This window comes from Nannospalax galili, unplaced genomic scaffold (assembly GCF_000622305.1).
Source record: "Nannospalax galili isolate Female #2095 unplaced genomic scaffold, S.galili_v1.0 scaffold664, whole genome shotgun sequence".
NCBI lineage: Eukaryota > Metazoa > Chordata > Mammalia > Rodentia > Spalacidae > Nannospalax > Nannospalax galili.
In genome coordinates, this window is record NW_008354274.1 from 5,541,913 (window position 1) to 5,556,102 (window position 14,190).

The 14,190-nt window shown below is 43.5% G+C and overlaps 2 pseudogenes; one reads left to right on the top strand and one right to left on the bottom strand.

Moving 5' to 3' along the window:
• Positions 1–1,655, bottom strand: part of LOC103748723 — a 9,203-nt pseudogene extending 7,548 nt beyond the window's left edge.
• A 3,583-nt stretch (positions 1,656–5,238) lies between these two features.
• On the top strand, positions 5,239–8,733 carry LOC115067407 (annotated as a pseudogene).
• Positions 8,734–14,190: the final 5,457 nt, after the last annotated feature.

A 14,190-nucleotide genomic window follows, 5' to 3' on the forward strand; every position in this document is an offset into this window, starting at 1 on the left:
GGATGCCTGACCTTATTTGGAACATGACCTTTGGCATAGTTACCTGGAGTAAAAACTACCCCCAGGTTTTTTCTACATGATAATCAGGCATTTCCTGATAGTCTGGAAGATAGGAGCCCACTGCCACATGTAAATAAAGCATACTATGAGCACCTATCAGCTGAGGCTTTGGCTGCTGCCTCCACACTATAATTTCTCTAGTTCTCCCACTGAATAAATGGAGCTGTTTCACTGTGTCTGGAGCTGTATCACCGCTGTTTCACTGCGCCTGGGACCAGCCTCCCCAGAAAGGCTTTCTTCCATCAGTGCTCACTGGCCATCCTGACCCCGTTCGTCGCTTCTGCTCCCCCTGCCCTCATGGGCCGGTGGCCAACGACCCGCAAAGAGAGGGAGAGACCCCCGCACTCCCCTGGCCCCTGTTCAACTTGCTTTCTTAAACAACACAGGCCCACCTGCCTAGGGGTGGCACCGCACAGTGGGCCTCCCTCATCAAGAAGATGCCCCTCAGACATGGCCACAGGCCAGTCCAATAGAGGCAATCCCCCAATTGAGGCTCCCTCAACCCGGATGTGTCAAGTTGACACTAAAGCTATCCAGCACAGCTGAGGAGGTCGTAATTTGTAATGTATTTCAGCCTTTGTCCTGTATAATTCCGTGCTTTCTGAGATCAAATTTACAAAAGCTAAACAGACTCCATTTCTTTTCATCGCTCCCCTCATGTCTGAGACAAACTGAACCCCCTGGTCATCATCTGAGGTGACCAGCCCCACCCAGATCCAGGTGAAATGAAGCATCGAGGAAACCATGGCAAGAGCCAGGCTTGTGTCCTCGGGGGCCATCTGATACAGATAAGGAAACAGGTGGTGGTCACTCAGGCTATGGTGGAATGGTCATAGTGATCTAAAGGAGACAGAACATAGGGAGCAACCTGAGGATGAGGATTGGCATCAAGCTCAATTCAGGGTCTGTGAGTGGTAGGAAGAATAACATGTTCCTCCCAGTATTAAAATCTCGCCTTATTTCCCATAAGCTTCTTGAAGTATAAGGACTAGTTTACTGTGCTGGATAGCTTTAGTGTCAACTTGACACACCTGGGTTGAGGGAGCCTCAATTGGGGAATTTCCTCATTGGACTGGCCTGTGGCCATGTCCATGGGGCACCTTCTTGATTGTTGAGTAATGTGGGAGGGCCCAGCTCATTGTGGGTGGTGCCACCCCTGGACAGGTGGGCCTGTGTTGCATAAGAAAGCAGGCTGAACAGGGGCCAGGGGAGCAAGCCAGTAAGAAGCACTCCTCCATGGCCTGTGCTCCAGGTCCTGCCTCCAGGTTCCTGCCTTGAGTTCCTACCTTGGGCTCCCAATGAACCGTGACCTGGGATATGTAAGCTAAATAAACCCTTTCTTCCCCAAGTTGGTAGTGGTCAGGATATTTTGTCACAGCAATGAAGAAACAAACTAAGACATTTACCTATTCCCAAAAGCCCCATTTCCTGCTTTCTTGTCTCTTCAGACAAAGAATTGTTGATATTCCATCAAACCTCGTTTACCCTTTGAGCTACATAGGTCTACTCAGGCATAACCCCAGTCTCCCTGGTCACCTGACAATGCAACAAAAGCAGACAGCACCCCATCAGCAGAACCTCACCTGTGGAAGCATTTCGAGTAGGAGGAATGTTCCCAGGTTGGCAGATGCTGCCTATGATGGTCTTGTAAGTGCTACCTCACAAGACTGTTCACAGACATAATTAGGAAAACCTCTACCATGTAACGCAAACATACTTAGAGTACTGTGCAGTGGTGAGTCATCATTACAGATGTTGTTAAACAACCTGAATTCCAAAGACATATTGGGTAAAAGATGAGGGTTACAGTTGATCTCCTCCATGGCAAAAATCAACGTTAGCACATATTGCTATCTTCTGTTTGGAAAACTGAAAAGAGGACACAGTGGTCAGTACGGATGAAATTCCAAACATATTAGTCTTAAGAACAAATATATTGAATATTAAGTACTAAATGTTATTTTCCCATCAGTTCCTCTATTGAAAGTATTCTCCCAACTGTGAACATCAGTGAACATAAGATCTTTAGGCTGATAAGTATATTTAAAAGATTTAAGAGTGTATTATTTTTGAGATTTTTGTTATTGTAAATATCCATCAAGACTTGTTTAATCTCTACAATATGTGGAATTGTTGAAAAGACTGTATGCCATCCACGAGCCAGCAAAGAAGCCCTTCCCAGATGCAGCGTCTGCTCCTGCTTTGACCCTGGAGTTCTCGTTCTCAGGAAACATGAAGAAGCAACGCTGACATCAGCTGTCCCGTTCACGGCATTTCCTACAGAGCAGGCTGCACTGACTGGGGCTACGGCCTCACTGAGGACAATGCACTTGGTCCATGTGTCTGTGGAAATTAGAAGAGTGTGTTGGATCCTTTGGAACTGGAGTTACTGACTGTTGTTAGCCACCATGAGAGTGTGCTGTGAACAAAACCTGGGTCCTCTGCAAGGGTAACTGGTGCTCTTAACCACTGAGCCATCTCTCCAATATCCAAACACCTCCTTTTAAAAAGTATTTATTATTTTATTTTATATTTGTGTGTTTTTCCTGCATGTATGTATGTATACCACATATGTGTAGTGCCCACAGTATGTAGAAGAGAGGGGTCAGATTGCCTAGAACTGGAGTTTTGAACACTTGTTACCTGCCATGTGGGTGCTGGGAACCAAACCCAGGTCCTTTGGACCAACAGTAAGTGCTCTTAACTGCTGAATCATCTCCCCAACTCCCAAAGCTCTCTTTTAAAAGGTATATCTTGGAGTTTTGCTATCCAATTTGGCACTCATCAATGAAAAATAAATTATTAGAATTTAATTATTTTTCAGGGTGGTCTTATTCTGATGTCATCATTTGAATTTATTTTACATTCATCTGTATATTTGTATGGCTACTGGACTTGTGCTTTATTAAGTGTAGCAGGCCACATTGTCTTGGGGTATATATTATTCATTCTAGGCACAAAATTTATCTTTAGTTCTGATTTAATCTCTAAAAATTTTTAATTAATTTTAATTTTGGTATTTTTCTTTATTCACTTTTTTTACTTAGAGTGCTTATTTTTTTAAATTGCCATTTTTATAATTTTTTCTTTTTAGATAATTTCACATTTTAATTAAAACAGACTGCCTATATGATAGTTTAAAATATTCCCTAGGACTTTTAGTTAAGAATGCAAAAAAAAATCCCAATTTTGGAATATTAAATATTTCCCAACTGAGGGGCCAAGTTATCTTTGGTTAGATCTCCCCATTTTTCCAAATACTTGCAAGTTGAAAGTTCACAATTATCATGCATAAAGCCAGGTATAGTGTTTATCTTTAAATACTTCCTTCTTTTTTGAAAACTTGTTTTTCATTTTATTAATGAATTTATTTCTTTTCTCCTGAAAAATTGCAAGCCTTTCTATGCTAGCTGGGGAGTATGTGTTTTGGATCTGGTTTATGTGCTGCTTTTGGGATGGACTCTGCCAGCTTTCACACTGAGACTATCTTCTCCTACTAGGTCTCGGGCTTATTCTCACATTTACAGAAATGTGAGAGTGCTCAAGACACTGGGTGATCAACCATTATGTGTGTCTTCCCCAGTAAGCCAATAAAGCTCCTTCTGATCCCGGAACAGGGTATGTTTATCAGGTTTCCTTAGGAGGCTGTTACTTGTCCTGGGGAGTTCCTCCTGATACCTCCCCTCTGTGAGAGTGGAGGGAACAATGCTTCTTGTCTTCTGCGCCTTTATGATCAGGCACTCATAATATTCCTAAACTAAAGGGATTGAGGCTGCAAAAAACCAGGAGAAATCACAGGAAAAAATGCAAATTTAGGTTTTGGAGGCATGTCTGAAGACAAAGCTCAACTAAATAAAAACATAAAAAAAACAACCAACCAGAGAGGCAACATACACCAAAATGCCTTCAAAGTTCTAGAAGCCACCAATACTAAAAACAAACCAAACAATCAGAAGCAAACAAAAATGGATACTTTAAAGCAAACACATTGAAAGCATACAAGCATACAAACAAATATCTAAACAAATAGGAACCTTAAAATTGGCAGACTACCTTAAGTTGGATTTTTACATTTTCCTACATTTTTAAGTTAAAGGAATGTACTAATCAACCCTGAAACCAGCTGGAATATGAAATATCTGTTTTTCTCAAAGCATTTCTCCATTCCTTAGATTAGATATGGGAGAAGTGTTCAGAGAAAAAAAAATGGAAAGAAGAAAAAAATTACTGATAGCATATTTTAATAAACAGTCAGAATCAAACATGCTTTAAGAAGTTTGTCTGAAATAAGAACCAAAAAACCAAATTGAATGTGGAAACCAAATACTTTCAAAGCAAAAAAACAAAATAGATACTGTAAAACAAACCCCAAAACAATAAAGGTGTATAATAAGTAGGATCCTTAAACAACCAGCTCCAAATAAACAAATGGACCATTGACCAAACCAAGGTAGTTCAAGAGCCCAGAAAGAACTCACCACAACCCATCCAATGAGTTGTCACCAGATGGCTGGACTCAATGGATCCATGCCAGTACCTGCTCCATCCAGGTGACTTCTCTGATGAAAAGCAGAGAATTCTTGGGGCCCCACATTGAGTGCCATAACTGTCAATACAAAATCATAACTCTTAACCTCAAAGGGTATAAGAGACAGTTTATATTCTTGAGCCAAATATGAACAACCATGGCCTGGGAACACAGATTCAGGTTACCTCAAATTCCATGTTCCAGAGTGGTAACAGTTACAGTTTTTATAGTAACAGAATAAATTATAAATCAAGACACCTTTCAAATACAATGGTGGATACATTCATTAGGCAGGTCCTAGGAAAGTGAGGGAGTTTCTACTATAGGTCTCAGATACAATCTGATGACATTCTTAGCTTTTTGATTGGTGAGACCTGGTAGTGTGACAAGTTAATGCATTTCATTAGTCATGAGAATGTTAATTCAGAAACAGAAGAAGGAAAGGGGTGGCTATTTATGGGGTTAAAGATATCCTCAGATAATTTGTGAATAGGCTCCAGCTCTGCAACATTCCAGACTCTCCACAATCTCTGGAGTGCTAATCAGTTGGTGAGCCTTGCAGGAGATTCAGTCCTAGGAGCAGGAGTTCTTTCTGGGAACTTTCTGTCACATAAGTGAGCTCTATTTTAAGTTTTTGAGAAACGTCCACAATGATGTGCAAATGGCTGCAACAGTTTGTGCTCCTACCCATTCTGAAAGAGATTTCTTTTCTCCACTTCAATGATGAGAACATGGGTAAATCAACATGAGACGTCGGTATGTTTATTTTCCTCACATTTATACCCATTATGCATTTTAAGATCATAGAAAAAATCACTCAATTCTCTAACACTAGGCTAGACCCCTGAGATCTTGTGCCATGTCTCTCTAACACTACATGCTTGGCAGAAACCTTACAACACATTAGCCTTTAGGGACATTTACCTAAACCAGGGCAATTGCTGACCACTTATGTTCCCAATACTGTATTAGAAAATAGCCACTGGGGCTGGGCAGATGGCTCAGCAGTTAGAACACTTGCTGCTCTTTCAGAGGACTTGAATTTGGTTCTCAGCACCCACATAATGACTCAAAACTACCTGTAACTCCAGTTGGAAGAGATTTCATACCCTCTTCTAGCTCTTGCAGGCACTGCACACATGTGGTGCACATACATGTAGACAAATATTCATACACATACAAATGAAAACATAATTCATTTTGTATTGAGCTTTTGTAATTTCATTGTTGGGGAACCCTGCTGTTAAGGTCGGCTCCTTTCTCAGCAGGGGCTTCCTGCCTGACTTACCTGGAAAGTGCCTCGAAGCACGAATGCCTGACCTTATTCAGAACATGACCTTTGGCATAGTTACCTGGAGTAAAAACTACCCCCAGGTTTTTTCTATATGATAACTAGGCATTGCCCCATAGTCAGATGATAGGATTCTGCTACCACATGTAAATAAAGCACACTATGAGCACCTATCAGCTGAAGCATTGGCTGCTGCCTCCACACTATATTTTCCCTGACCCCCACTGAATAAACGGAGCTGTTTCACTGAGTCTGGAGCTGTATCACTGAATCTGCCTCCCCGGAAGGGCTTTCGTCCATCAGTGCTCACTGGCCGTCCTGACCCCGTTTGTTGCTTCTGCTCCCTTTGTCCTCGTGGATCAGTGGCCAACGACCCACAAGGGGAGGGAGAGACCCCACGTTTCATACAACAGTTCTTAATCAAACTTAGACCCTATCCCCCTTCCATGCCCCCACCAGACCTCATGTATTCCACCATACATGCTAAGTCCCAGCCAGTTAAACATTTATTCTCAGATGTCCTTCAGTGTAAATTCATTCACCAGAGTCTAGTCATCCCATCTAGAGATTGTATGTAAGGCATACTCTCCCTTATCCTGCAGCAATCAGTCTCCACTGGTTCTCTGCTACTCATTTCTCTCTTCCTCTCTGGGCCCTTGTTTAACTGACTTGGCATGGGTCCTGTGCTCAATGCCACCATGGCCACAGTTCACATATGCAAGCTTCTAGTGCCCTGAAAGCCTCTGCTTCTCTGTGTTCATGAGCTAACCCTGGCCCTTACAGTATTTCCACCCCTTCTTCCACAATGGTCCCTGAGTCATGGGTGGGTGAGGTTCAGTATAGGAGTCCTAACTAAGAATAGACACTCTGCAGTCTCTTATTCTTTAAAAAAGTTAGCCAGTTGTGGCCTTTTGTGTGCATAACACTCTGTTGTATAAGGAAGCTTTGCTGGTGAGAGTTGAGGGATGCATTAGTTTTCTCTCTACCCCTTGTTCCACTGTGTTCTATGAGCCTTAATTGTTGAGGTTCAGCTGTAGATGTGCCACCTAGTACTGAGCATCTCTCAGATATTCTCTGTGTCTGACCAGTTGTGAAATTGTGTAGTAGCCTCCATCTGTTTCAAAAAGAAGTCTTGCCATGTGTATTTGACTGGGTGCCATCCATGAGTTCACTCCCATTGAGAGGGATTTAAGTCCACAGATAGCCACTGATTACCCCCAGGTAACAGTGCCACTACTGCACCAATAGACGGAATTGCCAAGCAGCTCCTGGTATACACATGCACTAATGTTCAGACTCTGTGCATTTCTCATGGGTTTTCAAGGGCATCCCAGCCTCCCAATATTCATTCAACTCTGTTGTTGGTCCTCCTATCCAGCTTCCCTCCTCCCTCCCCATTCCCAGCACTCCCATTATCCCCATCCTCACCCCAATAACACCTGCTTCCCACCATCCCCTCCTCTTCTGGCTTCCCTCCCCTGCCACACCCTGGCCCCTTGTATGTCCTTCCCTCCTCTCCTCCATGCAGAACACTCCCACTTTCCCCCACCTCCCCCTGGTAACATCTGTTCCCTACTATCCCCCTTTCAGGTTTTTTCTTTTCCTTTACCCCCGTGTATCCTTTCCATTTTCCTGGCCCCTGGTGTTACATCAGAATTTATATACTCACATATAAGGGATTGGTGCTACAATCCACAAATGAGGGAGAACATATATTGCTTGCTTTTCTGCATTTGTGTTACTTCACTTAGTGTAACACTCTCCAATTCCATCCATTTACCTACAAATTTCATAACTGGGAATGGTGCCTCCCAAAGTGGGCCGTCTTCTTACAATTAAGACAGTCCTGCTCGCAGGTCCCGGTGCTCCGAGGGGCTGTGCTCATGATTCCTGGCTCCGGGCGGCGCTGGTGGGTCTGAGCGGTGTCGGGGGCCGGGCCGTGGAGTATGGGCGCCTGCATCCCGGCGCTGGGTGGAGCGGATCCCGAGTGTGGGGGCGGGGGCTGCGAGCGGCGATGGCGGCGATGGCGGCGGTGGAGCCCAGGAGGTCTGCGCAGTCCAGCCGGCGCCGCAGCGCCTTGGGGCACAGTCCTCCTAGCTGCTATCTGGGCTCGTGGGCGGCAGCAGCCGGCAGGAGAAGAGCCTGGGGCTGCTCACCACCAAGTTCTTGTCACTGGCGTCCTGGATCTCAAAGCGGCTGCAGATACTTCGGCTGTGAGGTAGAAAAGAATTTATGACATCACCAGTGTCTTAGAAAGAATTGCTCTAATTCCAATGGAAAGGTGTAGGTGCTGGATAATAAATAAGTTATAGATAAGTAATAATAAATAAGTTATAGATGAATTTAGATTTCTTAAAGCTGAAATTGAAGATTTAGAACTGAAGGAAAGAGAACTTGATCAGCAGAAACTCTGGCTACAACAAAGTATCACAAACGTGATGGAAGACTCCATTAATAATAGATAAATTTAAAGAGTCATTCAGGACCTATTCATGTGCTCCGTATAAATAGTCCAGTTCATCTAAGCCCGTGGTTTCTCCGGTTCCCCCACCTGATGACCTCACACAGCCTTTCTCCCAGTCCTAGGCTCCAGTGACTCCACAGAAACCCACCATGGCTGCTCAGAATCTGCCTGAGCCGCGTTTCTGAAAGAAACCCAACTTTCCAGCAGACACCAGCAACAGAAATATCTTCAGCAGGATCTATTAGTGGAGATATCACTGACGAATTGATATCTTCTGATGTGTTTCCTCTCTTAGGGCTTTCTCCTACCCCAGCAGATGACTACAACTTTAATTTAGGTGATAATGAAGGACTTTGCCATGCGTTTGATGTTCAGATACTAAATTATTAGATTCCATGGAAAATGAAACTTGGGACTGTTATCTACCTCTGTGTAACATTTTAGAATTCTTAATAACTAAAGTATTTAAAATAATGAATGTAACACTTTTTTAGTTCACTGATTCTGAAGTGTTCCCCTCTAACACTTTTCTTTTTTACTTCACAAAACTTCAAACTATAAACCAAAGGGCTCTGACTGCTTCATGGGAAAGGTGATCCACCAGCATCCTTCTCCAGTTTCTTCCAGTGCTGAATTCTTCTGTTGTTTCCTCTTCTGAGAGGAAAGTTAAAGCAGATTTCAGGTCATCAAATACAAAAGCTGCCCAAATAATCTATTTGTCTTATATTTTCACTGCCACAAAGCTGTATTTCTATGTCCTTCAAGCAATGTTCACTGTCACTTATAAAATGAAGGATATAACTGTTTCAGTGAACAGACTGATAATTGTCTTCCGTTGTAGCACTTTGTTGACTTCTGACATCTCACTTTCCTAGAGTATAGGAATGATCTATGTAGTTCATTTAAAAAATGTGCCAATGCCTGTATATTAACAAGATTTTAAAAATAAAGTTGTATATATATAAAAAAAGGCAGTCCTCCACAAACATGCACACAAGCCAACCCAATATAGACCATCACTCATTAACACTCTTTTCCCAGGTGATTCTATGTTGTATCAAATGGACAATTAGAGTTAACCATCACAGGTATCTTCAGTCTAAGATATAAATTATATACATCATGTGAGTCAGTCAATTCCTCTTTGTTCCTTGATTTCTGTTCCATTTGTTGAATTTTCACTTAACTGTTTCTTTTCTTTAAATTTAAATTTACCTTGAATTCATACAAACTACAAATATGTAAACTGTATCTATTTATGGGCTGCCATGTAACAATGCATATGACAGTCACAGTTTAAATCAGGGCATTTGTCATCTCTTTATGGTAAATATTTTAATAACACTTTATTCGTGATTCTTGAAATACTTATTTTTGTTTATTTTTCGGTCTCTTTGCTGGATGCTTCTTTTTTAGTTGAATTTTTGTAATTTCATTCAGTATAATTTGATGGGATTTAGATCTCCTCCACAATTTGTACCTCTGCCCAGTCCATCACCCCCATCCAATTTAATGAACTCTCCTATATATACAATATGGCCTATGGAGTCTGATTTGTGTCCCCATATGCCCCTCAACATGAGTCCATCCATTGGAGCCTGGTCAACCTACGAAGAGTCCCATCCTTGTAAGAGACTGCCCTTCCCTGTCCCAGCAGCCATCAGTTGCCAAAAGTTCCTTAGATTGAGTTGAGATTTCTTACCCACTTCCCCATGCCTATGCGGGATTTTGTCTGGTTTGAGCTTACATGGGACCTTTGTATGATGTTATCACCACTGTGAATTCATGTGTGCAACTGACCAGCTGTCTGGAAAACTGTTTCCTTGTGGTCATCTACCACCTCTGGCTCTTACAATCTGTCTGTTCCCTCTTCTGCAAAGATTCCTGAGCCTTAGGAGGCAGAAGTTAGAAATAGGTGTCATATTCTGGGATGAGCCCTTTGCATCTTCTTGTTGTCTGCACACTGGCCAGTTGTGGGTTTCTGTGTTAATCACCATCTTCTGCATAAGGAAGCTTCTCTGGTGACAGTTGAGAGATCCTACATGAGTTCATCCTACGTGTAGAGGTGGCATTGAAGATGTGTCACTTAGGGCTTAGCATCTCACAGACTCCTCTGTGCTTGAGAAGTTGTGGAACTCTGGATTATTAGTCTTGAGCTATAACAAAAAAGCTTCTTTGATGAGCGGTGAAAAGTTCACTTGCATGTAGATCTGAGGATGTATATTTAGAGTACAGTAAAGAAAATATGATGGTCTAGGGATGTGACAAAATTAGTTTTTCTCTAGGCTCTTTGACCTCTTCAGCTATGTGTATTTGGCAATGTTTACAGTACCACATGCAAGTTCCCTCCCCTTGAGTTTGCTTTAAGTCCAATTAGATTGATTATCCCCAAGATAAAAATACCTCTATTGCACCAATATTGATAGCTTTCTGGGCCAATCATGGTTTATTAAGCTTTACAGCTGGGTGGGACCATTGATTTGTCCTTCACCTGATGAATGGATAATGAAAATGTGGTACATTTATACATGGAGTTCTATTCAACAGCAAAGAGACACAAAACCATGAAATTTGCTAATAAGTGAATGGAACTAGAAACTGTTACACTCAGTGAAGGAACACAGACACAGGAAAACAAGGGGCATCTATTCTTTCTCATTCGTTGATCTTAGTTCAAATCCTTAGATGTGAGTACATATTCTGATGCAACTGCAGGAGCCAGAAAAATGGAAAGAAACCACAGAGGTAAAGGGAAAGAAGGGTCCCAAGAAAGGAGGATAGTGGGAAACAGGTATTATCAAGGGGAAATTGTAAGTGGGAGTAATTTAACTGGGGAGTGAGAAGAGAGGTGAGAGAAATAACACATAGTGTATAAAACTAGAGGGAAATATAGTAGTTCAAAGTCCTACTGAAAATACACATAGACTACATATGAAAGGCTGAAGGCTATATAAGACAAAACACAGTGCAGGGCAGGAGAACGCTCCCTTCAAGTTGTTGGTCAAGGTAGTCCAAGAACATCCCAAAATAACACAGAATATGATTTTCATAGCAACTCCTGCACATCACACATAAAGATCCTAATCTTATTGGTATTATCAGGGACTGGAAAGCTCAGACACAGAGACCCACAGATATAGACACAGACACAAAGAGACACAGAGACAGAGACACAGACAGAGACACAGACACACACAGACACACACACACACACACACACACACACACACACACACACACACACTGCAGAACATGAGGCAAGTAGTTTACTCCAGGCTCTTTTGGTGTGTTGTCAGAACAAACCTGTGAGTTGTCAGCTGAAAGCCAAGCTGAGCCTTACCTGACTGACTTGTGGAACTACAGCTGTGGAAGAAGTATCCACAAAGGCCCTTCCCATTGGAGGAACTTGTGGTGGGGGTTGTGGCTCTGAATGCTTTCAGGCTGTTGGCTTGGGATTTAAGCACCAGTGAGCTGGGCACGTGGCCATTTGTAGTCCTCAGCTTCCAGCAGCAGGGAGTGGCAGCAGCAGGCAGCAGTGGGCAGCCCCTTCTAGTGTTACAGCTCTCGTATAGCCCCTAGCAGGAATGGGACTCTCAGCTACAGCAGAGGGGAATGGTATACCTCTTGGGTCCAGAGTGTCTAAGATCTTGGCCATTAAGGCTTGACAGCACCTCGGAGTTCTTCCAGGGACTGGGGCCTCACATGGTTGTCTGTGCTCTGCTACCTCTGCTCGCTGTCACTTGGCCTCCAGCTGCTCTCTGGAGCTCTAGATCCCTGTGTGCTGTTCTTGTGGCTGCTGCTCTGATGCTTCATGTTAGCAGCTCAGCCCTCTCTGCTGAAGATAAAGATGGAGGCAGAGGAGGTAGCCTGCCCAGTTGATAAACTACAAGCATGCAAGCTTGAGGACCTGAGTTTGATCCCAGAACTCATGTAAAGATCTGGACATGGTAGCATGTAATCCCAGTGCTGGGGAGGTGGAGGCGGGGGAATCCCTGGAGCTCACTGGCCAGCCAGCCTAATTTGAGCCCCAGGCTCCAGTGAGAGAGCCTGTCTCAAAGCAAAAGATGGATGGCTTCTGTGTTAGTTTTTTGTCAACTTGACACAGACTAGAGTCACTTGACACCAGGGAACCCCAACTGAAAAACTTCCCACATCAGACAGGCCTCTGGCCATGTCTGTGGGGACATTTTCTTGATTGTTGAGTGATGTAGGGAAAACCCAGGCCACTGTGGGCAGAGCCACCTCTGGGAAGGAGGTCTGGGGTTGTATAGGAAAGCAGGCTGAGCACAGGTCAGAGGAGCAGGCCAGTAAGCAGCATTCCTCCATGGTCTATGCTTCAGTTCCTGCCTCCAGGTTCCTGCTTGAGCTTCTGCCCTGGCTCCCTCAAGGTCAAACTGTGGGGACTGGAGAAATGTCTCAGCAGTTAAGAGCACTGGCTGCTCTTGCAAAGGACATGGTTTTGGTAACCAATACTCACATGGTGCTTAATAACCACCCATAGGTCCAGTTCTAAGGGATCGGACACCCTCTTCTGGACTCCATGGGCACTGCACACACAAGTGCATGTACATGAAAGCAGGTCAAACACTCATACACATAAAAATAAATAAATGAATGTATTTTAAAAAAAATGGATAAATTCTGATTTAGATGTGTGAGTCCAATAAACTCTCTCCCTATGTTAGTTTTTGTAGTGTTTTATCAGGAATACAATGCTAACTAGAACAGCTTCTTAGCAATAGCCTGGGTTAACCTCTAGCTGCCACATGCACACACACACTCATGTACTCATACACAGATAAACATACATGCACACACAGCACAAAAGTAAAAAAGAAAAGACAGGGTAGGAGCTTTCTCATAGGTTTACTGCTGTAAATTCAAGGGCCCCCACAGAAGGGTGCTGTGAGCTGAAGCTGGGCATGGTGGCATGCAACTTTAGTCCCAGAACTTGGGAGGCAGAAGCAGGCAGATCTCTGTGAGTTCCAGGCTGGAAAACACATTCCTGTGAGCTGAACTGCCTGCTTAGATGGACAGAGAAGCAGATGTGGCAGAGGCATTTTTGCCAGTCATGCCTGCCCCTGCCTGCGGGGACCCTGTACAGGTAAAGCTCGAGGGGGACCACTCCCTGAAAGGAAAAATGGGCGAGAAAGAAGAGACGGAGCCCAAGCAAGTCCACTTGTCAAAGGCCCCTTTATTGTACTGCATTCTTTTGGGTATGGGAGGGGAACTGAGCAATTCAGTAACGTGACTGACCACCAGGTGTTCCAAGAGATTACTGCATGACTCATTTTTCAAGAACTGTTTGCAAGAGGAAGGGAAAGATAACCTTGCCATAAATTCTTTCTCAAGGTTACTTGTGCAAGCAGAATTTCCTGGTTAAGTCAACTGTTTGTAGAACTATTTTTTTTTGTTTTTGGTAATGAATGTTGTTTCTCCAGCTCCCGACATCTCACCCTTTATTAATAACTTTAGCGAATGAAGGATCTGTCTTAGGCTATGTGGTGGGTCCCCCGAGTCGGGATTCTTGTTTCTTTTGGTAAGGCCCCTGTCTTAGGCTACACAAACTGCTTCCATCTTCAGTACCCGCAAGTTTGGTGTATGCCCCTGAATCATGGGTTTGTGCTATTCCCGTCATTGAGTACCTTACAGCTTAGAATCTGCCTCCGATCTCTGGCACCACAATATTCCCATCATTGATCTTCTCATTAGCGACTAAAGTTCCACCAAGTATTGGGTGGGTTAGCAAGGGTGGAAAAGTCTAAGGGTGCTGAGGGGGATCCAAGGGATGTGTCATACTCACTATCCTCTGGATCTTCAAGCTGTAGCCGATGGTAGTGGATAGAG